This window comes from Ambystoma mexicanum, chromosome 11, assembly GCF_040938575.1.
Source record: "Ambystoma mexicanum isolate Mex_15411 chromosome 11, UKY_AmexF1_1, whole genome shotgun sequence".
NCBI classification, from domain to species: Eukaryota; Metazoa; Chordata; class Amphibia; order Caudata; family Ambystomatidae; genus Ambystoma; species Ambystoma mexicanum.
Window position 1 is genome coordinate 183,248,273 of NC_090934.1, and position 26,862 is coordinate 183,275,134.

Genomic DNA, 26,862 nt, shown 5'->3' on the forward strand with positions numbered 1-26,862 from the left:
AAAGAGATTCTACAACTCTTGCAAACTCACAAGATATCGTACAGATGGACCTTACCCTTCAGTCTCCTATTTACTTGGAAAGGTAAGCAATATCTAATTACAACGAAGAAGGAGGAGGCTCGAATCCTGCGCATGGATCAGGAAGATCAACCAGGCCCTAGCTCGGGGATGCAACCACACGCCCCCCAAGGACCGAGATATTGGGAATGGACCCAAGACCCATGTTCAAAAGACCCAAACAAGGAAACAGAAAGGCCCTCCAACATCGGAGAAGCCCCCGGAACCTTGAAGACTTGAGACTTTTGCGACAATGGATGTTAAGGAGGAATACGGTACTTTTCTTTTTACAGAATAAGGTTGTTTGGATGTAACAGTTGAGGCACGTTAACTGCTCATCTTGGAATGCATTGAAGACAAAAATTAGGGTGTTAGGATATCCTGCACATATCCCTGGCATTAGTGATGGGCCATCTGTAAGGACAGAGTCCAAAGAGGATCGCAAAGATGGTCTGCACCAGGGAGAAGGGGAATTTGTTGGGGGACTATTGGGAAGGGAGGGGGGTGGATATGGTTTGGGAGGGGATAGGGGAAGTTGGGGAGGGGAGAGAGCCTATACACAGAACCATAATCAATGGGAAAAAATGGATCAGTTGGAGTCTTGTATGGAAAAGGTAGCCATGTTGTAAGGGTGTTTGACTCGGGCTGAATAACCCTGTAAAGAGGAGGAAATTGGAACGGATGCTAAATATGCAACAGCCTGACTTACTAGCATTACAGGAGATGCATATTAGATATTAGGATCGACAGAAGTAAAAAAATAAAGCAATACCCGATAATCAGATAGGCTAACACAAAGGGGAAGACAGCGCAAGTACTTTTTGCCTTTAAGAAAAATCTACAGATTTCCGTCAGGAAGATGCTGGCTGCTTTTTATACATTATTGTGCAAATGGGCTTGATGACTTTAACTCTGGCCTCTCTATACACTCCAAATACAGGTCCGGAGGGCTTCCTTGAGTCGGCTCTGTTAACTTATAACAGTTTGGGCAGCGAGAAATGATCATGATGGGACCCTAAACGGGACAGAAGCTGAAAAGCTATATATGCGAGACCCCTGCCCTCATTGGCCCTCAGACAGACCTTTGACCTGCTGGCCCTTAAGGATATGTGCCCTACCCTGAAAGTAGATGAATGAGCATACACATTTTTCTCCCAGGTTCACAAATCCTTTTCCAGGATAGATTATTTCTGGGCGTCAATAGGATTGATAGGAAATGTGACACAAATTGACACACATACAATTAAAATCTCATATCATGCCCCTCTGGCTTGGACCTTAATCTTAATTGTGGAATATTTTGCTTCCAACTTAGATGGAAATGTAAGTATGGATGTGGTTTGGGATGTGTTTCAAGCAACCCTTCGGGATGAATTAATTGTGATACAGGCTTATAGGGGGAGGCTCAGGCGTAATATGGAAATAGAGTTGGAATCTGAAGTAAAGGAAACCTTAAAACTCATAGAATCAGACACATCCCTGAGTATACATAGCTGGTACTGAATAGCAAAGGGGAAATTAGAATTACTACTTACCAAACAGGCAGAAAAAAGCATATAATATCTAAAACAGAGGATTTATGTTAAGGCAAATCAAGCAGATAGAATGTTAGCCAGACAATTAAAACAGAAACTAGTGTCCCAGATAATTCAAGGGGTGGAAGATACAACGGGAAGGAAAGTAACGGTGACAGAGGATATCATAGCCCAGTTTAATGCATTTAACTCTAGGTTATGTAAATCAGATTCCCCAGATCAATTAGCACAAAAAAATTATTTATATGCAGCCCATCTCGAGAAAATTTCAGAAGAAGATAAAGCGAATCTAGATAATGATATCACTCAAGAAGAAGTACTATCAGTTATAGCTAATCTCCCTATAGATAAAGCGCCGGGCCGGATGGCTATACTGCCTCTTTTTATAAAATAATTTGAGGAATTTTGGCCCCTAGGCTAACAGAATTATATAATTCCTTGGCCAACAGCGGTAAAATAACAGCATCAATGGAAGAGGTTAAAATAATCTTAATCCCAAAGCCAGGGAAGGATTTAGCTAAATGCGGCTCCTGTCACCCGATTGCGCTCATGAATATCGACGTGTAAATATACACAAGAATTCTTGCAAAACAGCTCGAGGACCTAATGCCTCCTCTTATTCACCCTGACCAAATGGGATTAACCAAAGGGTGACAAACCCATGAAAATATATGGCGAATTTGCCATTTAATCGAAAAGGTGATTAAGAAAGAGGAGACAGCGGTATTGGTGTCATTAGATGCCAAAAAAACATTCAACTATGTCGAAAGGTCCTTTCTTTTTAACACTTTATGAACCATGGGGTTTGGTCCCAAATACCTGGCAATGGTTATGGCTAACTATGTGAATCCCTCAGCTAGATTGCTTATTAATGGCCAACTCTCCTCTAGGGTGTTTCTTTGCAGAGGTACGAAGCAGGGCTGCCCTTTCTCACCTCTATTATATGCATTACACTTAGAACTGTTATTAGCGCAGCTTCGACAATCGGAGCAAATGGAGGGTATATCCTTTGGGTGAGAGGCGCATAAGGTAATGGCATATGCTGATGATATGCTTCTTACGATCAGCAACCTGTGTATATCATTGCCAAAGGCTATTGCCCAACTGGAAACATTTGGTAGTGTAGCAGGTCTTAAACTCAATGTTACAAAGTCCGAAAGTCTGAACTTTGGTCTTAAACAATTTCACGATTTCATTGTACAGCTCTATTGCTCACATTTCCTCTCTTAAAATGAGCCTGGCTGCTCAGTCACACCACCAACTTGTGTAGTAGAGGCCTATATTAAAAGGTGGGTTATCTAGTACCAAGAGATACGTCTTGTGTAGTCCCACACCCGTTGGACTACACTAATTCTTACCTAACAACAATGTTGCAGAATCAGCACCTTATCAAGTGAACAGGATGTAAAGAGCTAGAATAGATTCATGAAGGAGGTTACTGACAAGTGTAGGATTGAGAAAGGGAGTACTGCAGGGCAGGAGGGTTCACAGTGTGTCTGCGTGTGTTCTATAGTGCTTCAAGCTGCATGCCTCTTACTTCTAAGTGCTGTAATAATAGGTGCTGTTATTGTCTAATACAATTGTACTCAATTTATCATCCTCAGAAGGAGGAAGGTTGGAGTGCTGCTGCGCAACACCATTGAGCTAATCAGGCTCCAGTCTCCCCCACCAACGAAATGGGAGATGAGGAGCGGGGCTTCCGATCAATCATGTGGCTGGTATCCCAGACCTTTACTGCAGTTGCAGATTCCGCCTTCTATTGCCTGGCATAGGAAAAACAGGCATAATGCATAAAACCAGGCCGGTACCTAGGGATATGAAGGGCTTGAGAACTTACTGCATGCTGCAGGCACCTTGCGTGGGAACTGCAATGGAAAGATACCGTGCAGTGATTGCAGTGATCTTGCAGCGCGCAGGAACTCTTAGGCTTCACTAGAAAGATAATGAACAGATGCCAAGGAAAAATAAAGGACAACACCTTTTGATACCCCACCCACCCTATCCCCACTCTCTCTAGCCCACCCACCCTTATCCCCACTCTCTCTACCCCACCCACCCTCTCCCCACTCTCTACCCCACTCACCCACCCTATCCCTACTCTCTATACCTCACCCACCCACCTTACCACCACTCTCTCTACCTCACCCACCCTATCACCACTCTCTCTACCCACCTCATCTACCCCTACTCTCTCTACCCCCATTCTCTCTATCCCCACTCACCCAACCCCCACTCTCTCTACCCCATCCACCTGCCCTACACCCTCTCAGTCTATCACTATCCCACTCTACGATCACCCAGCCTACCCCCTCTTTCTCTACTCGAACCTAACCCCTCTCTTTACTCACACCACACACCCTACATCCTTCTCGCTCTCTAGTCCCACCCACACTATACTCTTTATTACCCCAACGACCCACTCTACTCCACCTCTGTTTAACCACCCACCTCCCCCTCTCACTATCCCCTCTCATTCTTCCTCTCAAACACTTGCTTTATTTCTTACTCTCTCACCCTTTCTTGCTCATATTTCATTCATCAATGGCAACGTGCTCGCCTTGGAAGCAAGACGACACGGGGCAATGCAGGTTTGATTCCCGGGTCCGCGCTTAGAAACCTCTGGGTATTAAGCGCGTTATAAATAACCTATAACCTTATGGCATCCTCCTTTAAAACTTTGCACTCTTCTCCTTGCACCCTACAGCAGTAAACGCCAAAACTATTGGTTTCCATGCGTTAATATCCCCGTAAAAATATCGCAATACAAAAATATCGCCATACTTTTGTGGCAATATTGAGCCATGGATCCTGTGCGGGACACTCCTGCATTATTATTAAATGTGCAGGGGACACCCCCGCAACCCCAGCTCCCACAAATTATCCCCCAAAAATATTGCCTATAGTAAGACAAACGGCCCTATATACGGCGATATTTTTGGTGGGGATAATATGTAGGGATACAAACTATTGGCACCGCCAATGTTTGTTTTTCCAAAGTTTCCATGCTTTTCTTCTAATCTACTTTTCTGCTCCTCTAAATACCTCATAGCTTATCCTTATAGAAGGTTGCTACAGAATTGCCCCCAGATAGCAATACTCTGGGGTGGAGGGAGGTCTTCAAGACGATATCCCTTATTTTGAAAGAATTGGTGGTGGCAGACATGGTGATGGTGTTAGGTTTGACCATAGCCCTCCCGAGCAGGCTAGAAAACTGGTAGGGGTACTCTTGGTGTTAGCCCGTAGAAGAGTGGCTCTCGTCTGGTTGAAGGTACCAACGTCGAAGGTGGCAGGGTGGTTGGAAGACACACATAATGCAACGTTGTAGATGTTGTGTTTATTCACACAATGCCTTTACATGCACATCCTTTGGATGTATGGTTCCCATATCTGCAATACTTAATGTTAACACCGAGCTCTGTATTTATTACTAACCACTGCAAAATGTATATGTAAATGTCTATAACCGGATAACTGACCATTTTAATTGTGCAATGTATCATCATGTTATCAATATGATTTAGTGGGACTCTAAGTGATAGCCAATCCGGTATCACCTTTTGTAGGGAGAATCCAGGCTCCATAGCGTGTCTCAGATGATGAGACACGCTTATGTCCTCATGTGTGTCCTCCCAAATCGCCAGAACAACTTCAAATGAACTTCCAGCCACTATGTATCTTCTACCACTCCCCAAAACATTTGAGTTCTTTCCAACTTCAGGGAAACTGTTCCCTTGCAGATTGGAGTCTCCAGATAAATTCTGCCTTTACATCTCCTCTTTGTATTTCTTTTTAATATTATTCATTTATAATTTGTATTTTATCGACTATTTTAGGAGTGTCGAGTACGGCCTGTGCCCCCTTCCCTCCACATTATTAGGTTTTAAACTAATTAACGGATGTTCCTTCTCCTTCTATGTGTTATCATAGACTACAAACCCCATTGGTATTTGCGGACTTCTTGGAGTCCTATTACTTTCTCCATTTAATATCTATACAGGGGTCTCATTCCCCCAATGAAGATCATGAAAACTCACTAGTATTTCCTAAAAGACTTCCCTTGGGACCTCCATCAGTGCACTCTACGGCACATGTAATCATTCGGAGAGTGTTATTTTTTAAAATTGTATTTAAAACATTTATAAAGCACGTACCTTACCAACATTGGTTATCAGAGCGCTGTCCAGTGTTGCTCTTACAAGTAGAAATAATTGAGAGTTGTGCGCACTCTTTAACATGATTCTTTTCATTACTGGTTTCATGGTTACATCGTCGTATTGTGATACCTCATTTGTAACTTAGATTCCTAGTTATTTCAAAGTACTGTGTTCTATTTTTAGGGAACTATTTCTTGATGCCACCAATTCCTTGACTTTAATGGAAAACATGACGGATTTTAGACAATTGAACTTGAGACCTGAATCCCAGGAACTATGGGTCCTCTGTATTAGCAGGGTTCTGCACATATAGTGACACCATTTCTCAAGGGTCGATTGGCCTATAGGGAACACTGGAGATATCCCGGTAGGCCTCTGCACCCTTGGCAGGGGTGGACTGGCCTATAGGGAACTCTGGAGAAATCCTGGTAGGCCTCTGCACCCTGGGCAGGGGTGGACTGGCCTATATGGAACTCTGGAGATATCCTGGTAGGCCTCTGCAACCTCTGCCTCTTTTGCGTGGTGACCTATTTAATTTCTAAATGTTCTCATAGGAAAAGGGTTGGGCTTGCTGAAAATGTGTAATATGGGGCCGGTTTGAACATTATTTCCAGGGCCTCATTTGGTTTCCAGTCTGCACCTGCCATTTCTTCTTTTCTACTTGGCCACTGAAACCCTGTTTGCACTTTCTCTTTTTGCCCACTCCCCCAAAGGCACTATTGGCAGATAGACCAGGATAGGTAACATACAGCAGGAGGACAAGGAGCTACAATGGTAGGATAATGACACCGAATGGAGTTAGGAAGGAGAAAATGAGGATGAGACAGGATTGCCAGATGACAGGAGTGAGAGTGGAAGACTGGGAGCCAGAGGAGGAAAGGCAGAACAGGAGAGAAGAGGAGGGTGCAAGAGTACAGGAGAGAGAGAGAGAGAGAGAGAGAGAGGGAGAGAGAGAGAGAGAGAGAGAGAGAGAGAGAGAGAGAGAGAGAGAGAGAGAGAGAGAGAGAGAGAGAATGAAAGAATGAATTGGGTCTAGAAAGTAGAATAGAGAACAGGTTTGAAAAAAAAAAGGTTGCAAGAGAAAGGATGGGGACACGCCAGTGCGACTGTAAAGGATGCTTATCTGTCCAGATCAGATGCTTTAGCCTCATCCTTCAGAAGAATACACATTATTTTAGTTGGTAAAGAAAACGGACAGAATAAGTGAGCACAGACTAGAAGGGAGAGACATACTTAGACTACGAGAGAGACAGACATAGACAGACAATGCGAGGGAGAGACAGACAAATATGGAGGGACTGATTGGGACAGAATAAAAGTGAGTCTAGGAACAGGAAGAATAGACAGAATAGGAGGGAGAGACAAACCTGGTTGTAGAGACAGACTAGAAAGCAGAGACAGAATCGACCATGCTAGGTGGGAGAGATAAAACAAGGGACAGAAGAAGAGGGAGACACAAAATAGGAGGGGAAGGCAGACTAAAAGGGAGAGACAGACCATGGCGGAGAGACAGAATACCAAGGACAAATCAGGAGAGAATAAGAGGGAGACACAAAATAGAAGGGAAAGGCAGACAAAGAGGGAGCGGCAAACTTGGAAGTAGACACAGACTATGAAGCAGAGACAGGATAGGACATACTAGGTGGGAGAGATAATGCAAAGGATAGAAAAAGAGGGAGAGAGAGAGATAGAGACAGGAGGGAAAGACAGATTAGGAAGGTAAGTCTGACTAGAATAGGGAGACAAGCCAGGAGGAAGAGACAGAATGCAAAGGGCACACCAAGACAGAATTAGAGGGAGACACAAAACAGGAGGAAAGACAGAATAAGAGGGAAATAGTGTGCAGGAAGGAGAGACAGAATTAGAGAGACAAGGATGAAGAGACAGAATGCAAGACACAGACTAGGACTTAATTAGGGAAACACAAACCATGAGGGAGCAACATAATATGACAGAATAAGAGGGAGTGACAGATTAGTAGGAAAAGACCTACTAGGAGGGAGAGATGGAATAGGTTGTAGAGACTTGATGGGAGGCAAAAGGACAGAATTAAAGGGAGGCACACATCTGGAGGGGAGAGGCGGATCAGGCAGACTAGGAGGAAGAGACAGAATCGGAGGGAGAAACAGAATCAGAGGGACAGGCAAGGCCATAATAAGAGGAAAACAAAGAAAAGAAGGGATAGACAGAACAGAAGGGAAATACAGATCAGGACAAAAAAGGAAGGAGAGCCAGAATAGGGTGACATCAGAGGGAGAATCCGAGGCAGAGACTAAATCCGAGGGAGAGACAGAGCACAAGTTTGTTCGGAGAGGGACAGCTGAAATGGAAAAGTAGTGGTCACAGAATGAGTGAGAGACTGTGACACATTGATTTCTACCCTGCATGTGTACAAGGATGAGTAGAGGCTCAAGCACCTACTCAGCCCTCACACTGCTAAAAACCAAAAGCCAACACAATCATAACGGTAAAACAGGCACAATTAAGAGATATATCACTTTCACCTTTTGTGGCAACGTGGGCAGAGGAAAGGCTATACTCCCAAAAGGGGTGTGAATGTGATTCAGTAGTAACCCATACAGCAAAGTAAAACAGTTCAAAATAAAGGCATGTCCAATCAAGGTTATAAAAAAAATATACAGTTTAATTAAACACACCATTTACAATAATAACGAACTAAAAATCACTACACAAAACCCACCCTAAGGAAAGAACACAAATGAAGCAAAGATAGCAAAATACAGCACTCTGAGTAATGAATCAGGTGACAGGCTAATAATAAATATAGTGTTCTTTAAAAGGATATGTTCGTTGGTTCAAAAGGAGTTAGAGGGACCTAACTAGTCTCTAGGACACAAACATGGACCAGCAGGGGCAGTTAACTGTCAGAAGTACCTTTTTTGCGGTTATTGGTGGTCATGCAGTACTTTATCATACTTCTTGGCGGTGTGCGAGCAATTAGAAGGTTGGGAGAGTGCAAAAGGTAGCACCGGAGGATCGTGGTGTTTTGAATGTGTTACATGGTTCTTGACAACAGCTCCAAGCAGCACAGTGGTAAAAACACTAGGATCCTGACTGTCTTGGCTCTCGGGGTGCTGTGAATCCCAATCCAGGGGCTCAGGGACCAGATGAGTCCATTTCCTGTACTCCCAAAAACAGGGGAGGTTGGTACACAACTGCAGGGCTGCTTTAACAGGATTAGGTCCTGGGTACCACTCTCGCTGGTGAAGAGACAGAGCTTGCTTCAGCAGCAGGACACTTCTCAGGTTGCTGTGAGTCTCACTCTAGGGACAAGATGGGTCCTTGTTCTCAGGCTCCCAACCACGGGAGAGCCAGACACGCAACTGCAGGGGTTCTTCAACACAGTGAGGTTCCGGGTACTGCCGTGGCTGCAAGAGAGAAAGGTCATGTTCCAGCAGCAGGTCCACCCCAATGGTCCTTAGGAATAGTTAGGGAACATAGCTTGCATTTGCCTTGGAAAATCTGCCTCCAACTCACAAGTGGAGACTCTGGAAAGATTTGCTCTCCTAGCGGGGTCCAAACTAATTATTTTTCCAGGGGTGGAGTCCAAAAGATGGTTCAAAGAAGTGGTATGAGACCTTCTTTTAAATGTAAAAGCCCACATGTGATGGACAAAAGCTATCCTGCCTTAGTGGTCCCATCCCTGTTCTTAAAAGAAGTGCACTTTGCCCTTCTGACATCACACTCAAAGTGCTTTGCTCTAGAGGAATTGGAGGGGCAGCTACGAGCGAGAGAGGAAGAGAAAAATAAGATGGAGGAAGTCTTCCTCAACTGTACAGATCGCTCATGTCTAGGCTAAACCTGCTGCCTTCTCTTCTTAATATTACCAAAGGCCTTTAGATATGCAGCAACCTGGTGCCAGGTTACCGCCTTTGAATGCCAGGGCCCAGGATAGCTGCCTGTTGTGCGGCTGTCTCTGAAACAGGGTGTTACCTACGGTCACAAAGAGATCAGTAAGGGGGCATGGCCATTCAGGTTCCTGTCCTGTTTCATTGGCAGGATGAGCCTGTCTGCCCAGAATACACTTCGCCTTCCACAGCTGAGCTGACACATCTGTGATATCAAATTGGTGCAATAATTGTAAGTAGGGACATGCACCATGCCTTAACTGGCTTCAGAGCTGACCCTGCCCTCAGCATGGGCTACTTATGAGCATCATAGTTTTGGTACAACGGTGTATATCTCAAATGCAGCTGCTGCGCTGCAGACACTTGGCTGTCACTGCAGCTGTCAGATGGGCACCTGTGAATCGTGAGCCTGCTCTGTGTCACTGGTAGGGCAGGCATTGCAGATCAGGAAACTGATCCAGCAAGCATGCGTATACACTATTGTGGGGTGTAAATGCAGCCACAGAATTACATGAACCAAAAGGCCAAGCAAGGCCACCACTCTAACTTTGACACAGCATTGAGGCTTAGTGAATGTGAAAAGTGGGCCTCACTGAACATTACCAAAATGGAAAGGCACACAGGTGAAAGAACGCGTGCTTTAAAAACATTAATACAGCAGAGTGTGCCCAATGGATTATAAAAACATGATCTTCTGCAAATGCTGACTTCATGCATGAGGGGAAAAGGCACATTACGTCTGAGAAAGACAAACATCAGCATTACACATGAAGCACCCATACATGAAAATACTGTGTATTTGGGAAGTAAAAAGACGGAACTGTGCCTTACATCTGAAAGCAAAGCCAGGCGACATATTTCATTTGAAATCCATAAAACACTTATGTACGGGGTTGAGGTATGGGGCCATAACCTTACTAGCGAACTGAGTACATTTGAAGCTAAGATCTTAAGGATCTTATTCCGAATGCCGAAGACACTGGCAGTTGAGTTTTTAAGATTGGAATTCAGTCTCTTGGGTACTCCAGTAGATTTTCCTCGAAAAGCAGTAAGGTGTTTTGAAAAGATGTTACACCTCAAGAATGAACTATTATCATCAATTAAATTCAAGCCTATATGAGATTGGATAATTTTGAGCAAATGGGCTTCTTGGGGCCAAGAATGGTTTGTAGGGTCTGCTGTATCGGCAAGTGGTTTATCATTAAGTGCACGGAAACGCTGGTTAAAACATAAGTTAAGTGAATATAGCTATGAGATTAAACGTATTCCCTTGTTCACAAATGTAAATAGTGGTCCCTATATTCAATACAGAATGACACGCAGATTTATCCCCAAATATACATCGGCATACCCTGATAGCCGCATCATTCGACAATACCTAATTCTTAAGTTTAATGTTTGCCAAGTCCTTGAAATTAAGGGAGCAAAGATTGGATTAGCCAGATCTGAGCGTTTGTGTAGGCTGTGCAGAGAAAATGTGATGGAATCTCTGGAACATGGTTTATAGTCATAATATCGACTGAAAAAATGTCGAAAGTCATACAATCGGAAAAAAAATGTTGAAAAAAAAAATCGAATTTCTTTTTTAATACGTTTGATAATCGAAATAGGGGGTTCCCCTCCAACCCCCCCTTTTTTTTTTACCTTTTTTTCTACATCCCAAACCCCCCAAAGAAATATATAAATAAATAAATAAATAAAGAATTCGATTTTTTTTTCGACATTTTTTTTCGATATTATGACTGACCACCATGGAACATATCTTGATCCATTGTGAGAGGTTAAATGTGATCAGATATAAATATGTTAAATCATACAACAATATGATTGATAGCACTGACAGATATTTCATGTGGAAATTGTGGAAATTGTGGATGGAAGGCAACAATATTAACTTTTTGTATTTTATGGTGAAATGTTATCTTAAATGTATTGACTCAGGCCTTTGATCGGGTGGATAGAGAACTCCTATGGAAGAAATTGTACTCCTGGAGCTGCCCGCAAGACATTTTGGCTCCAATCAAAGCGTTACATACGAACACCTCCATCAGAGTGAAATTAAACACACAAGGCGACCTATCGGAAGAAATACCTATACGAAGAGGGGTGAAACAAGGCTGTCCTCTGGCACCGGCCCTGTTTGTCGCATTCATGGCCGATTTCAAAGATTCCTACGCCTCGGTGAGAGCTTTTCCGCCAAAAATTGGAAACAAACCAATGCCACGTGAAACATATGCAGACGATATAGTACTAATGGACCTAACCCAAATAGGGCTGCAGCGTCATTTAGATAATTTGGCAAACTACATCAAGCTCTCAAACCTGGAGATAAATAAAGAAAAAACAAAAATCATAACTTTGAGAAAATCAACAAAGAAACAGAAACATTTTAAGTGGACCATGGAAAACGTCCCGATTGAGAAAACAACAAAATTCAAATTTCTGGGAGTTATTATTGACAACTTGCCTCAAGAAACGAGCATGCAAGAACATCTATGGGCAAAAAGTAAGATCACTGGCAACCCAAGCCAAAATACTGGAAAGGAAATATTGAAGATTCTCCCTTATACCTACCATCAAATTCTATAAGGCAAAAGCAGTTCCAGCTCTTACATACGGTTCCGAAGCCATGCCTGAGATACCGGACACCCTTTGGCTGAGGTTAGAAGGTTATTTCTGGAGGACTGTATTGAACCTTCCAAAATCAACTGCAATGGCCGGAATAAGGAGAGAATTGGGACTTTCATCGCTGAAATCGTCTGTTGAAGCAAAGAATCTGGCGCTATATCAGAAAACCATCATTTCACAACGCCTCACGCTCTACCAGTTGATAAACGAGGAAGGGTGCAGAGAAAAGTGCAAAATGCTGAAGAAATGGGCAACAAAGATAAAGCAAAATTTAGACCTTGTAGCTTGCACAGAAGCTGATTTAATTGAAAATCCAGATAAAGTCAAGAAGAAACTGGCAGACCTTGACTGGATTGCTACTGAGGAAAAAGTGTCGAACAACAAACTCTTGAAACACCTTCCACACTATGCACTAAAGAGGAACGAAACAGCTCAATATCTAAGAAGGTTCCCGAGTAGACCACTTCACCAACTATTCCTAAGAGCACGTCTAAACTTACTTGCCACAAACGAAATACTTCAAATTAGAGGCCAGTCAGAACACAACACCTCCAGACTCTGCAAGATGCCGGACCAGATGGAAAACGTAAGACACTTACTTACTAGCTGCCAGGCTTTGTCCACTATACGCCTAGCCTACTTACGCGACACACTGAGTCCGTTCACAGAACCGGAAGAAGAACAGTGGTGGCCGCGGTTAATTGGGGGAGGAAGGACTGCTTGGACCTTAGCCACAGCTAAGATTCTGCAAATTGCCCTGTCAAAATGCAATCAGCAGTGCAAAGAAGATAGCTGAGAGACTGGTCTCTGGAGCCCTGCTACAAAAAAAAATCGTTTTTTTAAAGAAGAAGCACATTTACACCAGATCTTGTAAAATCTAAATTTAGATGAAAAACAAGTAAAAAAAAAATGTATTGACATTTTAGAGGTACTATCTTAGAGAGTATTGAGAGAATGATTTTAAAGTTCTTCTAGTTTTTAAGAAATGTATTAAATTATTGTATACTCTTTTGAATCTACTTTTTTAAATTGTGCACCTGATGGAGTTGTTATGTAACAAATATGGAAAATGTTAAAATTATGTGTTGTATATACAAAGCCAGTTTGGCTTTGCCTATATTAAATTAAAAAATAAATAAATAAAAATAAAACACTTACTTTCCAACATACAAACTGAAATGTTTGACATGGAAAGGCCAACTTTGTTTAAAAGTGGACACTGGCTCCACCTGTTCAACACAAATCCATGTGTGGATAATTCAAACTTAAGTTATGTCCTTTCAACTGTGAAGTTAAAGAAAGATACTTACACATGGTCAGACGGCCAAGATGCAATGTATTGAAATAAAATGCTGTACATGTAAAATACATCCTCTTGTTTTAAAAAGCCATACTTTCAGATTTCACATGTGGCTTTCCTTAGCAGCATCCCACATTGAACTGCTGGACTGTGTCTCTGGACCTCTGACCCCAGGGACCTTTGGTCTATTTCAGCAAAATGCAAGAAAATACAGAGATCAAATTCATGGAGGGGTCAGATAAGGAAATACAGGCCTGACCTCTCAGACTGTTTTACAGTCCCAATAAACTGTTCCTTAGCTTCAAACAGAGACCTTCTAATGCACTCAATCGCAGCGCTAAAACAACTTTGAGCCAAGCACAGACCCATGTCATGTGACCTTTGAGAAATGTAACTTACTGAGTTTGCTGAATGTGAAACCAAGGATTTCCATATTAATGCATTACTATTGATTAACATTGGACAAATTTTTCCTTAATAAAAATGGAACAAAATGACACAGAGTTATAGATCTAAATGTGTTTCTGATTTTCCTATAAATTATAGATATCTGATCGTTGGAGAGGTGATAGAACGTGAAATTAATGGTTGTATTATAATGTTTCATAGTACCCACGATGTTAGTTTTGGTACAAAGGGCAAAAAATGATAATGCGCTCCAGGAAGGTCGTGCTGGGAAAAAATGAGTTTTGCTAGGTATGGCAAAAATAGCTGAAACAGAAAATATATATTATTATTGTGTTGTCATGTTTTGACTTTTTGGAGTTGCTGAAGTGTCAGTTTAAAATGGTCATTTTAGACAATCCTCTCTCTCTTCCCCTCATTATCCACAATCTTGATCTCATGACCCCATGCCCTATGGGCTGGCAGAGGCTGGACTTCTAGAGGGAGGGGAAAATGAATGCCCAATCTGAGGTGTGGGAAAATGGTTTGACATTGCAAAATTATTCATAATATGAATGGTGTCACATGGTCAATCCCCTATTACACTTGGCCACTTTATTCATTTATTTAATTTATATAGCTCAATACAGGAGCCCGGGGGCATAGGGGTGCTGAACAGGACGAAACAACAATAAAATATAAAAGATGAGGGACTCCACTTGCTGGAGTTTGTCAAAATCTTTTTGCTGGAGATTTTCGCTTGGAAGACTGGGAGTACCATATGAGGGAGACAGCCTAAAACCTGACTGGACTCTGCTGTGAATAGCTGAGGTATGAGCTGACTCCTACCTGTTCCCAAAAGACGGTCTTGATAAATGGCTGGCATCCCAAGCTAATAACAGTGATCTCCCACGTAACATATCCCAATGATATTAAATGTGGGGGGAAACTACCTGCCTTAATCCTTTCCCTTAACTGTAGGTGGGGGGGCAAAATGGTGTAGACCCTTAGCACATTGGATTCAAATCAATTATTTAATTCCCCTATAGAAACGATAACGGGATGATTATTGTTATAATTGAAAACTAACAAATCTCATTCCCAGTGTACTTTAACCACTATAGCCTATACAGTAATTGGGTAACCCTATTTTTCTTGGAACACCACCCCAGACTTCTTGAAAGAAGGGGGTGTCCCTGGTCCCAAAACTAAATCCCCAAACCCTGCCTTTGATTTGAATGTCATTGTCCCAAAATTAATTTTTCAGTTGATTCTATTTCCCATAACCCTGCCTTTCATTTGAATGTGCCAGTGTCCCAAAACGAAAATCCCTATCCATTCCAAAATCCCCAAACCCTGCCTTTTATTAGAATGGGCTGTGTCCCAAAACGAAAATCCCTATCCATTCCAAAATCCCCAAACCCTGCCTTTTATTAGAATGGGCTGTGTCCCAAAACGAAAATCCCTATCCATTCCATGGACCCAAACCCTGCCTTTCAAAATAAAAAGGAAATTCCCAATATATTCCCGCTCCCTAAACTTTGCCTTTAAACCAAGAGGTGTCACATATAAATGATGACTTGGTTGGGTGCTGCGAGAAAAGAGTACTTTGCCAAATAAATTAAACCAAGTGTGATTCTCCAGTTAAAGGATATACACTCTCTCCTGGGGGTGATCAGGTGGCACTCATAGCAGAACGATTTGAGACTTCTTTGGCAGGGTGCTGCATACAGGGTGCATTATGATTGCCTGTGTGTTTTCAAAATTGCCTCTGTGTTAATGTGCAGAGATACCCTATGTGTAAAGCCCTGGAAATGCCATGTGTGATTTGGCTTTAATGCACACCTGTGTTTGTTGCAATTGAAATGTTATTGAGAAATACCTGCTAGTTCATTATCACAGGAAAGTTACCTACGTGCTGAAGCCATTGTGTTGTGCCACGGGGTTGGCGGCTTGTGTTATTTTCAATGTAATGTTTATTTATCCCATAATTTAAATAAATCTTTATATATTCTTCTATACACCAGCCTGGTTCCTGACTTTGTTGGTATAGAGGGAGAGAGCTGGGTGGCATTACACAGGTCAGGAATTGACCAAAATAGGAATCCGTTCAGTTGCTTGTTGAGCGACACCTTGAGTGGGGTGGCAAGGAACTCTATGTCGAGGGTGGTCGTCCAATAAATCATTACACAATGCTTTTGGCGTGAAGTTTATGAAAGGATAATCTGATCAGCAGATGACCCTTTGTGATGAATCCTGTGGAGTCATCATGTATTCGCCGGCAAGGATCTCCTCCACTGGGGGTGATACTATGAGGGAGGATCACATCGGAGGAGACGGCTGTCGGGGGGAGGTGCTGACCAAATTAGGAGAGATGCAGTATTCTTCACTTATTAGAGAATAAAACCTCATAATTCCTATATTCTTGATGGTGTGTTGACGCTGTACTGATTCTTCCCATTGTAAAACCCAGAAACCCCTTCCTGCAGTTCACTCTAGCCAAAATACCATTCATACCTCACACACACATAACACACACCTAATATCTCCTGTTTCTAATGTTCTAGTAAACGTTCTAAACAACATCACTTTAGAAATTCCATGGACGTCAACTCCCATAAAGCCTCAAATACTGAGAAGAGGAAGAAGGAGTTGATTCAGACTGAAAGAAACACCAAGTTGAATATGCAGACTAGTTCTTTTGATGAATCACGAGTAAGCAGGACAATTAAAAATCGGATCCGCACTCGAGATGCAGAGCTAGAGAAGGAAGGGGTATGGGAAAAGACCTTGCTGGAGGAGATCGAGAGAGCTGGCACTTCCAGAAAGCAGCTCACAATTGCAAGAGTTACATACCGGGGTGGCGCAAGCCCAGGAGAGACGCCTAAGGGCAACATTGGAGGACCGTCAGAGCACCTGCAGCAGCAGCAGAGCTACCAGAGATGCGGTTGTGCCAAGAAGCAGCAGTCGTGGTCGCTGAGAGAAGCCGGCGGATGAGTGCAGAGCTATAGGGAGGGCTGGAGGCCGTCCAAGAGAGGAACCTTCATCACAGTGACAGGTAGGGATACTGCAAAATACTGGTGAGTCTACCCAAAGCTATTGAGGACCCCAGGGCGTACCGACAGGCATGTAAGCAAATAAATCAAATACGCATATTTGAAAACCCACCAACTAAAGCACAAAGACAGAACTTGAATATGTCCCCATGTATGAGATGTCAATGAGAGGAAAGTTGGAACAAGTAATACCTTAAGCAAATGAAAGTGGAAATACAGTGAAGTAATACAGCAGTGCCATTCTAGAGGACATTAAAACTGAGAATTCTGCAGAGTCGCAGTCAGTGCAGTCACTCCTGTGTTCATTGTGTGCTGAGAAAGCATCCAGAGAACCCAGCTCCAGTCTCTTTCTGCCTTACTGCTGTGAACTGAAAGTGGGAGGAACCACTTAAAAACTCCTCTGAGCCGTGGAGCGGCCGCAGAGTCTGCTGCAGAATCGCAGTCAGTGCAGTCTGTGCGAGATAGCGAGCGTCATCAGATTTCCTTATGGAAGAAGGACGTCTGCTTCACAGTGCCAGACGACGGGAGGAAGACACTGAACATCTGCGCCTTGGACCTGTACACCAGCCGCGCGCACTTGCCCTCCCGGCCGGATTGAAGACAGCAGCTGTAGCAGCAGGTAAGAGCTTAACATCGGCCCCTGCTTTTGCTCAGCTGTCGTCAACTAACTTGCCGCTCACCTCGGCGAACCCGATTAGTGACGGCGTAAGTGAAACAACAGTGGCAAACTCAAACTTAAACGTTGCTTCAAAGGAAACTAAACACCTCCGGAGTGAACTGAGCAACTTGATTGTGCCGCTGTAAATCCTGATTTAAGCACCCTTCCGCCAGAGTCCCTTATGGGAGATGACACATGGTATGGAGAGAACCCATTGCAGAATGGCCTTATTGAGAGAGAGCCTGAGCCTTGCCCGCTAACTTCGTCCTCGCTCTCCATCCAGACGTGGGCAGGGGCTCCTTCATGCCCTCACAGAGCTGCCGGCCCGAGTCTTGCCCCCTTGCATCCTTCTAACCCTCCAAAAGATACGTTGAGCAAGAGCAGTGAAAGGCAACCTGCACCAGCTGTCATCGGGAACGAGACAATTTTGAGTGAGCATGTCTGGATTCATGCTCCGACCGATATTCAACACGAAGACCTAACAAGCCCTACACATTTGGATACTGAAATTGAAGGAGGGGTATGTTCTGCTCTTTTAGACTCACAAGTGGCGACCGAACTAGCATAAAACATACTTGGACCGGAAAAAACACTGAAGGTACGTTAACGGTGCCCCCTTCTCTTTTAGGGGTCAGTTCATGCTCCTCTCCATGTCCAAGCTCTACCCTTGAATTTTACTCCAAAAGACAGAACTCAGCCCGACTAAGTTTCCAGCAAAGAAAAATAAACCGATATATACAAAAGTAAAGGCACACATTTCTCACAATTCTGGAGGCGTGATGCCAAAACAGAAGTCCCTCTGCCTGCCATCCTCTAAGGCTCCTGAAAACCTGGTACGGAACACAAATATAGTACCTGATATCACAGGAGGAACAACAAAATCTGGCAGGACTTACCGGAAAATAACGTCAAAAGGCCCCTCGCTTTTTTCAGCAAACTTGACAAACTACTTACTCAAACAAAGCAAGTTGCAAGTCCAGGACCTTGCAAATGAACTATCCGAAGCAGAGATTTTGGAAGTCGTAAAGGACCCACCGGAACAAACCCCCTCTTCAAGTCTTGAGAGGGACCAAATTGAAACTGCTCCAGCTTTGATGAAAATGCGCTGGCATCCAGAGTTCCAATCAACCGTTAGCCTCCCCGAGTCGGCAGTGTCCCCGCTGCCAGGGTCCTATTCTTCAACTCTGCACACTACCGATTCTATTGGATCAAGTGTGGAGACTACTTACTTGGGGGAGGTGCACAGTCTGGATGATCAACCAGCGCATAAACAGGATAAAAACCATCTTAGCTTCCCTAGGCCTTCCACCCCTCCTGTTTCTCACGTTTCATTAGACAGTCTGTGTATATCAGAGTCCGGGACTCCACTATCAGGCCCAACTCAGAACTCCAAATTGCCACAGGAAATCAGGGCCTGCTCCCTATCACTGAACAACTTTTCAATCAGAATTGCTCCAACTGAAATGAATATCACAAACACGAAGTCTACAGTCAAACACCCCTTTTCTGCTGTAATAAACGAACTAAACAAATCAAGGCCGGCTCACTCAGAATACAGTCACCCGATGAACCACTCTGTCTCACTTGATGTCTCAAGTCACCTTCAAGGGGAAGCACTCTCATACCATCAGCACGCCCAACAGAGCTCTTTTGAAACTCGTCCCTTGGGATCACTAGAGCGATTGAGTGAGGGTCAACGCACCCACAATATACCTTAACAACTTAGCAACTTCGAGACTGACGCAAGAAAGAGGTTCCAACCACCTGGCGGACCACCAGAATAAAGACTCCACAACGAAACCCGACCTGCTCTCTATTATGTTGACAGCCTTGGCCCCTTTTTCCAAACTGTACGAGGCTATCAATGACACATTGAAGGATCACACCACCATGATGCCCACGATACACACCAAACTGGTCTATTTGGAAGGATACATCATGGCCTCGGAAAACAGACAGCCCCCAGCTGAACGCTCACACCTAATACGAGACCAAGTATGTTAGACAGAGGGACATGAGACATCAAGAAGGGAGACCGACTGTGGAGACTTACTCAGCTCTCTCCGAACTGATCTCATCTTAGAACCAAAGGAGGCTCCAGTCAATCTCGAACAAAATAACCTTCACGCCGCAAAGACTGCACACAACAATAGTCTGGACGCTCTAGGGAAGAAGAGGCAAACACCCTCGCCATTGGTTGACAAAGGAAGATCGTCAAGGAAGCTTAATGGATGTGTCCAGCAAAAGATAAGCAAAGCCATTTACGGTGCATCAGACCAAAGACAGCTAAATAAAAGGACAGTACCTTTAAACCAGTGCAAGAGATCCAATAAAGACTTTTCGATCTTCAAGACAAAAAATCCTTCTTCTAGCCTCCAGGAAAATACAACAACACCTGCTCAAAGACCACAGGTGCTCCTAGTAGTGGGACAACATGGAACAGTGGCCCCCCAAACTGCTTCCAAGGAAATTGAAGATGAACTTGGGTCTGCTGAAAACACAGATGTCAGAAGAAATTAAGGCCACAGAATCTACTCTGACAATTCTGATTACGACAATTGAATACTCGGATACCTCCCAGGATTTGAAGGAACTGTCCCAAAACTCTGTTGAGGAATCTGAATCCGATCTCCCTCAACCTCGTGTGACAACTCAAAGCCACCTTCAGGACAAACAACCACCTCTGAAAAGAACCGCCTGTGACGAAAACTCAAAATCCCCCACAAGATCTCTGCCATTTATGACATTAGGGGAAAAAAGAGCCAGGACACTAGTGGGAACACACTCACCACCCGAAGACCCAGAGACGAGACAGGGAGACCTGGTGAAAAACCAACAAGTCGCTCGGATAGGACAAACCCTGTGGCTCAACGAAACAACAGGCGTGCATCCACTCAAAGTTCCCCCATATTTACCATAGACCTGTTCACTCACCCATATCAACAAAGAACCCTAACAAAAGCAGTGGGACGCAGTGTGAATGAACTATTGAACACATGCATCAGGTCCCCAGACAACGTTGAGACCAGATCAAGGGCCCAACTATGGACCCGTGATCAAAGACCCAATCAAACCAGTGAACGTACTTTCAAACTTCAAAGAATCTTGGACAAAGGGGTCGATATGATCCTGAACAGAAAGTTTCTATTGAAATTATTCTACTGTGTCCCGAACCTCCGGCAGATCATCTCCGAGGATGTATAAATCATAGGATTTGGAGAAAAGAATCGAACGTACAGCGTCTACTTGCACATCCCGTCCTCAGTGGTCAAGGGGATGTTGATTGAGGCTACTGACAGTCTACGTATACTTGGTTTCGACCTGAGTCTCATCGGGTCTGTAGAACCCACACTGACGGTCTCCAGGCGGGGACCGGCTTAACTCAAACTCTGAAAGTAGCTTCTACATTACAAAATAAGCCCCTTAAAAACCATGAACAATTCCTGGGTCCCCTGGGCGTAGGCCGGGCCCTCAGTGGCCCAAGGCAAAAGCTTACAGTTACGTTCAATCCTAATGGTGGAACCCCACAGGAACGGGATCACACTTCGGGTCCTGCGGGCCAAGCAGAATCGCAGGCACTTGAGAAGTGGTCTTGGATCCCAGCAGTACTAGCAGGTCCCCGTCAATCATAGCTAGACAATCAACATGGCCGGGAAAGCACACAAGTGGTGGCCCGAAATCATCCCATGAGTGTAAGTTCCCTCTTAAAGATGGCTTCATGGAACACCAGGGTTATAAGCGCTTAACATCGGCGAGTGATGTAAGCCTGGGCGACTAAGACATCTTCTGTCTCCAGGAAACCTAGCTCATGGAGAAACCGACACTTGATGGATTTGATCTAAACCTTGCCGCAGCGATAAGAGGCTGTAAAGGCTGTCCAACTTCTGGCCTCTTGACAACAATTAGAAGAGGAAGCGGCTTAAACTTAGTAAAGACTCTAGCTTCAAACCTCTTTTTCCTCGCTGTGCTGGTGACCTGGTCAAACACCCCTTCTCTTTCATATCGGGTAACACACCCAAACATGGTTGTAATAAATTCCTATTGCAACCTTCAGGCCACCTCAAATGTCAACCTTTATGGCGGCCGCATGGTCCTTAATCGACGATGCATACACCAATCACGGTGTGAAATATTTGATCATTTGTGGAGATTTGAATGCGACACGTCCAACATACATAAAGGGTAAGGAAGTAAAATAAAATCCCCTACCATCAGAAATAAGAGGAACCTTAAGGAAGTCGTTGATGGTCTCCTATGACCTCCACTCATTGAAGAGGGAAGAAAGTCAGCCCAACTCCTTGGTTCGTACTTGGGAAAGAGCAAATCAGTATGCTGACTTAGACCATATTTATGTCTGCAAGGAACTTTTACAAAACATAACAAAGTTTGAGGTAATCAGAACAGCTAACAGCGACCATAACCTCCTAACTACTTCATGTAAAATGGCAAGTAAACCAGTTGCATCATTCATGAAGGTTGAAGTGGAATTAAATAACGGAGGACATCGCTTAAGAATAAAGAGCCATGATGTGACAGCGTTGCCAAGGTCTTTTATCAACGCAACAAATAGAATCAACAGTGATGATGAAAACAATCCAGTGGACTACACCCCATAACTACAATGCTTCAAGGTTAAAAAACATGGGCTGGGCGCAGGGAAAATTGTTGGCCTAAACACTTACGAAAAACTCTTGGTTGAAAAACAAAGAGAGTTACACTGAGCAAAGCGTAAAGCAGCCAACTCAAACTTACAAGAACTTAAGACGCAGGTGAAATTGCTCACCTGTGCTTACAAAAATTGGGTAATTAGCCGAAGGTTTGCATTGCTCCAAAAAGACTGAGCAAATGCTCGAATAGTATACTGGAGGAAGACCAAGGACCTTTGGTCATTGATTAAAGGCACTTACTCAAAGGCACTTACTCTACGAACCTCTGCCCCCAACAAAGCAAAGTCAGTGAAACAGCCTGGACAGACCACTTCTCTGCATTATTCGCTGGCTCACCTCTACCGGCCTCATCATCAAACCCAACGGCAAAGTGGACAGTTACCAATGATATCGAAAAAATCATTGGCCGTATTCGAAAGTTGAACTCGTCGAGGGCTCCGGGGCCCCGACGGTATAACTAACAGTATGTTGAAGGAACATCCGCAGGAATGGGCTAGGTTCATCCATGAGGTTATCAAAAACGTTTCATCATACAGGGTATTCCCGGACTCTTGGAAGACCACAATAGTAGTGCCGATTTTTAAGAGAGGGAATAAAGAGGAGCCTAAAAATGACTGCCCAATCACATTGTTAGTTGTGATCGGGAAAATGTTTGGGTCACTCTTGTTGACACAATTTCCGAATTGGACAACAAACTCTGATGGGTTCGATCCGTTCCAAACAGGATTCGTCAAGAACATCGGCACATCAGCGGACATCATGTTGTTGAGCATCCTGAAGGGAAACATTCTCGACGGACGACCAAGGATCTTCGTCACCTTCATCAACCTGGTCCAGGCTTTAGACCAGGTCGATCTTACCCTATTGCAGAGAAAACAGCAAGAAAGAAACTGCCCAGGGCAAATACTAGAACCCCTGATGGCTTTACACACCAACACCTCCTGCAGCGATACATCGACGTGAATCACTTAGAAATAAACCAAGAAAAAAACAAAAGGTTATGTGCTTTGAAAAACAAAGATCCAGGCAAAACACATCGAAATGGTCTTTGAGAAGGAACCTGACTGAACAAGTTAAAACATTTAAATACCTGGGCATTACTTTAAACAGTCCAACTGAGACTACCATGCAAGACGTCCTTCTGGAAAAAGCGAAAACCCTCGCAACTCAAGGTAAATTAAGGGACAAAAGATATGGACGTTTCCCACGATCCTGCTGGTTAACTTTTGCAAGGCAAAGGTTGTGCCTTCATTGACTTACGGAGCTGAGGCTCTCCCAAACATTCCATGTAAACTATGGCCAAGGTTGGAAGACCTATTTTGATGTAAAGTGTTAAATCTCCGAACTCCACTGCCATATCGATTATTCGCAGAGAGTTAAGTCTCCCCTCGCTACACGCAATAGTAGAGTGGTCCAGCCTGGCTTTACTTTCAAAAATCAAGTCATCCACAAGTCCAGAAATCTTCCAATTCATAAAAAAAACTTCTAAACGAGTCAAGCAAATCTTTAAGTCAATGGTCAAACAAAATCAGATCAAAGCTGGATCAACTCTGTGTTGTTCTGAACAAGATCTCAGTATGAACCCCAGTAGAGTAAAACAAAAACTGATGGATAACGATTGGATCACTCTGGACCAAGCTGCTGCTTGTAAGCTAACAACCAGCCTACCCCCGAACGATAAAAAATTAAACCAACTCCATGCATACCTGCTAAAGTTCCCACGCAGATGTTACAGAGATACTTTTCTAAGAATACGATTGAATCTGCTCGCCACCAACGAGATGAATGCCATCTGGGGCAAATCGGAAAGGAACACTTGCAGATTCTGCAACTCGGGAGATAAAGTTGAATCCACTAACCACCTACTGCTCCATTGCCCGGGCCTAAAGAAGGAGAGGGAAAGATATCTGGAGCCATTGGTGAAAAATCTCCAGTATCATGACGAGGAAGCTTTGTTGGTAAACCTAATGAACGGGGAAAGATCAGCGTGGGTGATTGCAGCGGTCTTATTCATGCATTCTATATGTGTAGCTGACCCCAACTCATGAGGTACATGGAGTATAACATCAATAATTACCACAATAATTACTGACCCAAGTTTGAAATTGGACTGACGCCACACTGAAAAGCCTTATATAGACATTTTCACATCTTCCCACTTGCCGTTCCCTTATGTCCTTCGCAAGTTGTTCTACACCTCCAGGTCCTCTGAATTGGCTTTATAGCCAAATGCAGGAAAGATTCACAATTCCCTGAGCAAAAGGGAAAAACTCATAACACAACGAATTGGAAAACATGGTAGTAAAATTGTATGTACACATTTTCCTTCTTCTTTTGTAAAAATTGCAACGCAATTAAATCAAATAAAAAATAAATAATAAGCCCTGGTGAAAGGAACACATCAGGCAGTGAACATTTGGGGGGAAGATACCTGGCAGAGAAGTATACCTCGGCATCTGCAAGACCCAAGAAAGAGATTCCTGTCAGGGGAGTATGCCAGGCAATCCACTCAAATTATATGGAAGTATAAGACATTGTGGTAAGATACCTGGCAGGGGAGTATACTAGGGGATCTGAAGAACCTACTAAAGGGTTCCTGGCAGGAAAGTATAGCAGGAGGTCTACTAAAGTCAGAGAAAGAAATTCACTTATTTTGCAAAACATGGAAAAGATCTTGATGGATGGATGAACCAGGCATTTGAAGTTGTAAAGTTAAACAAAAGGCCTTCTTCTGTTGAGACCAAAATACCTGGTATAACAGGAGACCTGAAAAGCTCACAGGGGGATTCCTGATAGAGGAGCGCATCAAGTAATCCGCCAAGATACAAAAGAAGTTAAAGGAAACCTTAAATGGAATTTCTCATCTGAATAAAATCTTTTTTGTGAACTCAGCGCAAAGAAACCTAGGAAGAGCTAAATGTTATGGGACATTTTGTTTTCACAATAGGTTTCTGAACTGAGTATAAAGAACCAAAGACGTTGTTTGAAAGAGACCCTTTTGCCATCCTCAAGAATCTGTTGTTTGAAAGAGACCCTTTTGCCATCCTCAAGAAACTGTTATTTGAAAGACATGTTTGCCATCTTACCTAAATATCCAGGCAAAGGGAACCACACTCTGGATCCAAGAATGTTTCCTTGGAAAATACTGTTTCTGTTGGATTGATCTATTTGCTTTACTTATGAACACTTTTTGACAAACATAAGTCAGAGACATTTCCTTGCACCCTTTATTGATTATTTCTAGTGTGAGGGTCAAATTAGTATGTTTTAGACACAAGGAAATGTGTCGGAAATCTCCGTCTTACAGCTCTGTCCCTCTGTTCAGCGCCTGGATGCCCTAGGGCTTTGGCGCTTTATAATCAAAAAAGAAAAAAAAAGGACAGTTTATAAGTTTGACGACTTGACACAGACTGATCCTTCGCTTTAGTTTCTAAGGTAGGTAAACTCTCTTTAGGATAGGTACAGAGAGGCCTTCACCCAACCCTTTTTGTCATAATAAAGATGTCTGAAAATTAGAATATTACAACTCTCATTACTGACCCCCTCACACCTTTCAGAGATGGAATTACCTGCATTATTGTATTAAGTAATAACTTGAAAAAAGCTGGGGCTTTCACACCCTTGGCAGATGGCAATTCATCACAGAAACTAAGCGTGAGAGAGGAAAACAGGACACGAGAGGGAACTGAAAGGAGGTGAGACAGAGGAAAGGAGATCTGAGAGAGACAGAAGAGTTGGGGAACAGTAGTAGAAGAGGGAACAGGATAAGGGACACAAAGGACATGAAGTAAACTAAAGGAAGAGGCAGAACTGAATAGGGAAAGAGAAAACATTGATACAGAGGTGAGATATAGCATACACTGCAGGAGAGAGAGAAATAGAAGAAACCGATCACATGATTGAGTGTTACAAGATAGAATCATCTAGTGGAGGAAAGCAAATAAGAGACAGAACAGGAAGGAGAGTAGCGATAAACGTGTATCATAAGTAGAGATAAAGCACAGGATGTGTGGGAATGAGAAGGATGACAGAGAGAGTGCCAGTGGCAAGGCGAGAGAAACAGTGAATGGGGGGATTAGGCAGTGAAGGCTGACGAGGAAAAAGGGAGACCGAACAAGTGCAGCGAAGAAGGTAAAGAAAGAACAGCAGAGATAGAATCTACATGGAGAACTGGGTAAGGAAGAAGGGCAAGACAGGAGAAGGTATTACGCAACTCTTAAAAAAGAGACCTAAAGATATGAGGATGGGAAGTACATTGTGTATATCCCATCCGTAATCACTAACATTTTAGTGCTGTCTGGTTGGGTAGTGTGCGCTCATTCTCCACACTTCTGGACGTAAAGCTGTTTGTTGCAGCAAGCTTCTGCCCCAACCCTCCGGCCAGAAAAGTCCACAGCTCAGCTTGTCCTCTTTTTGACTGTGTTATTGGACCAATAATAAATACAGAAGAAATTCCAGATATCGAAGTCATGTGGCCATACCCATTTCAATCTCTTTGGAGACTGGAGGCTGAGTGGTAGGTTCAGTGTGTGGGCAATTCGTCATTTGGAATTC

The 26,862-nt window shown here is 43.5% G+C and overlaps 1 protein-coding gene across 3 annotated transcripts in view; it reads right to left on the minus strand.

Annotated features, from left to right (window-relative positions):
* Positions 1-26,862, minus strand: part of LOC138503199 (pancreatic secretory granule membrane major glycoprotein GP2-like) — a 362,636-nt gene that overhangs the window by 27,522 nt on the left and 308,252 nt on the right. The window lies entirely within an intron of this gene.